Source organism: Myotis davidii, unplaced genomic scaffold (assembly GCF_000327345.1).
Source record: "Myotis davidii unplaced genomic scaffold, ASM32734v1 scaffold443, whole genome shotgun sequence".
NCBI classification, from domain to species: domain Eukaryota; kingdom Metazoa; phylum Chordata; class Mammalia; order Chiroptera; family Vespertilionidae; genus Myotis; species Myotis davidii.
This window is the reverse complement of record NW_006294062.1, coordinates 802419-806290: the sequence shown is the minus strand read 5'-3', so window position 1 is coordinate 806290 and position 3872 is coordinate 802419.

The following is a 3872-nucleotide window of genomic DNA, read 5'->3' as shown; positions in this document are numbered from 1 at the left end:
CCTACAAACGGTTCCTCTTTGTCAAGAAAAGACTTTAATCTCCTTAAGACCCAGGATTGACTCATTTTTATGATCTCAGTTCCTGGCAAGTGGATATTCAAATAACAGCTTCAGTTGAGCAGTCTTGGCGCTGGGCTGTGCTCTGGGCTGCCGGAGGAGGACACTGGGAGGGTCCGTGTCTCCCGTGGGTGAATGTTTTTGAACATTCAAGAGTTTGGGTCATTCTGAAAGGTCAATGCATGTATATATTTTATTATCTGTCTACTTTGAGGAAGGGTGTGAGATGGTTTTGCTGTAACAGGTGTGTGAAAGCACTGAAATGGTAAGGGTTGAGAGGTCCAAAGGGGAGGAGGGCAAGGAGAGCTCGGCATCTGCATGTAGCTGAAGGTTTTTTTTTTTAAAGTCTAAATTGTTAGTTAAAGTGAAAGAGGAAACAGTACTAATTATAGTTGGCATTGATTAATGAAAGGAAGTATGCCAATTAACCAGGAGAAGCAGACTTTTCTCTTGTATGAAGAATAAGTAATTGTTTAAATTTGCATATAAAATGACATTAATATGTGGACAAAATGTTTTACGAGTGATAGAGAAACATTTTTAACATGTCGTTGTAGTGAAACTAGGTAAAAGCCTCAGGCAGAATAGAAAAGCCTCAGTAATACGGGTGTACCTCATTCTGGTGATTTGATTTATTAGAGTTTAGTTCATTTATCTCCCAGATGATTTTCCTGAAATATCAGTGTCTCATTCAGTTGTCCTTTGACAGATGCTGAGTGACAGTCTCGTTACGAATGAACTCATTTCTGGACAGGATAGGCAGGCAGGAGTTCCCAGATTTTCGCTGCCAGGCTTTGGGAGTGAACGTGTGTTGGCCTGAAAAGCGGGGCTGCTTTCGTGGTGGTGTGTCCTCAGTGAGTGAATGCAGAGGAAGTGATGCAGCGGATCCTTGAGCAACGTGGGGTCACAGGGCGCTGATCTCCTCACCCCTGCCTCGAATACCGAAATCTTCGGTGCTCACGTTCCCTTTGTGTAATGACCCTCTGCAACCGTGGATCAAAAACAGTACAGGTATTTGTTGCATAAAAATCTGTATAAGTACCCTCTTTGTGATGTTCGAGGGTCAACTGTATTTTTTAGGTCTAGCTGATGAAATTAAAATTTTCAGTAATGTAAGGAAGGCCTTTGTTAAAACAAACTCTGAGTACAAAATGTCTTTCCTATTTATCTAAAATTGTCAGTGAATTGTTGGTTCTCTTAATATGTGAAGTTGCTTAGGGCAAGGATAGCTTAGCATCATTTAAATACGTGACTAGGAAGATGCCATAAGAAAGCATTGCTTGAGGTTGTCTATAAGATTTACTAGAGATAAGACATGAAATACTTAAATTTTGGCCTTAGTGTTTGATTTTTGAGACTTGTAGTGACATTAAATGTCTGTGTTAAGGTTTATAGAATAAGGATGGACTGGAACAGTACCTGGCATACAGAAGGTGCTCCCATTTGTTCAGTGAATAAATTAGTTTTTATTACTTTTTGAAGTATTTAGAAACCAGCACAGTTTTATGGAGAATAACATTGCTTTTATGTTGTTTTTTAAAAGATTATTACTGCCCTGGCTGGTGTGCCTCAGTTGGTTGCGTGTTGTCCAGGGCACTGAGGTTCCAGGTTCCATTCCCAGGGCACATGCTGGGGTGCTGGCTGGGTCCCTGCAGGAGGCAGCAGATCCATGTGTTGCGCTCACACTGATGTTTCTCTCTCCCTTCCTCCCAGAAATGTAAGATGGAAACTTTGGGAAATAGTCTTAAGAAGGAGATAAAGTCAGATTTTTGCTTTGAATGGATGTCAGAATCTTTCAGAGACAGTTGAGTCTTTTCATCTTCTCTCTCTCCATCTAGAACAGCTTAGTAAATGTTTGTTAATGGATGAGAACCTGACAGAAACTCTTTTACTTTTTCTCTTTGATCATTTTGATACCCTGTGCTGTGAAGTCCTTTTTGCCCACTCAGTTTGCTCGTCTGCCTTTTGCTTATTGATCTGTAGGAGTTGTTACTATATCCTACTCTGGCTTGCTTTTTCACTCCCTTAATCAGGTCATTTAATGAACACAAGTTCTAATTTTATGTAGTCCAGTTTGTCAATGTTTTCCCTTTATGACCGGTGCTTTCTAGATCTTGTCTAAGAAATTTCTGCTCACCCAAGGTCATGAAGATGTATTCGCCTATGTTTTTTTCTAATAACTTTATTGTTCAATTTTGTACATTTAGATATATAATCTAACTTGCATTCATTTTTGTGTGTGATATGAGACGGGAGTAAGGATTCTTTTTTCTCTCTGGATATACAACCTAGCTTCTATTCCCTGCTGTACTACAGTATTGTTTTTTGCCATTAAGTAAGTAAGCTTATATATGTGTCCTTTTCCATATTTTATTGTTTCATTGTCTATTTTTGTGCCAGCACCCACACTATCTTAATTACTGTAGCTTTATAGTAAGTCCTAATAAATCAATTGATTTTTTTTTATGTTAAGCCATCTTTGCATTCCTGTGACAAAACACAACAGGTTGAGATGCATTTTCCTTTTTATATATATCTGGATTCAGTTTGCTAGGATTTTATTTAGCATTTTTATGTTTTTTGTTTGAGAGATGGGGCTGTAATTTTACTGTTTTTATTAGGTTTTGGTGTCAAGTTTATGCTGGTATCATAGAAAGAGTTGGGAAGTATTCTCTCTTACTTCTATCCTGAAGAGTTTGTTTTTAAGACTGAAGTTATTTTTAAATATTTAGAAGAATCACTAGTGAAGCCATCTGGGCTTGGAGTTTTTAATAATCAATTTTTAATAATCTATTTTCTTTAAAAGGTATAGGCCTCTTCAAATTTTTGTTTCTTCAGATGTTAACTTTGGTAAACTGTGTTTTCCAAGGAATTTGTCCACTTTATCTAAAGTATTTCCTTGAGTGGCCACGAGAAAGTAATTGATGCTAAAATAACCAGCTAAAACTTTGCTTCATTTGGAAAAATTACAACTGTTTAAGAGATAAGTAATATAAAGAATACTCTTTGCTGTGTGTATGAAATAATTGTCAGTGGTTAATGACACTTCAGTTAGGATTTATATATTCTTAGAAGTTTGGCACAAGTGTGATTTATGTGGGCAAAGTTAGTTCCCTGAAAAATAATGATATTCAAATCTACTGGTAGCTCAGTTGGTTGGAGCATCAGCCCCGATATGCCAAGGTTGGGAGCTCGATCTAAGCCAGGGCACATAGATGAATCAACCAATGAGTGCATAAAACAGAGAACAACAAATCAGTGTTTCTCTCTCTCTCTCTCTCTCTCTCTCTCTCTCAAATCAATTAAAAAAATTTTTTAAAAAGAAGCTCTTGAATAGTATATGAAGTTTGTAATTAGATTGGAAGCTAAATTTCTAATCTGACCAAAATTCACTTTTGATTAATCCAACACTTGAATTATAATTTAACATATGCGTTGTTGTTCTTTGAAGGATTGTTTCTAAGTAATAGTAAAAGTAAAAATAAGTAAAGTATAAAATAGGAGTATCTTAAAAACATTTTGGGAGGGGGACAATCAGTATTCAAATGGCTTCAGCTTCCTCCCTCCAGTGCATGCAATTCTTTTCCCCACCAAACATCTTACGCATTTTTTTAGTGATTTGCACATTTGACTTGGCTAATGAATTAAATGTATGTGTCGTGGCCGAAACCAGTTTGGCTCAGTGGATAGAGCGTCGGCCTGCGGACTGAGGGGTCCCAGGTTCGATTCCGGTCAAGGGCATGTACCTGGGTTGCGAGCACATCCCCAGTGGGAGATGTGCAGGAGGTGGCTGATCGATGTTTCTCTCCCTTCCT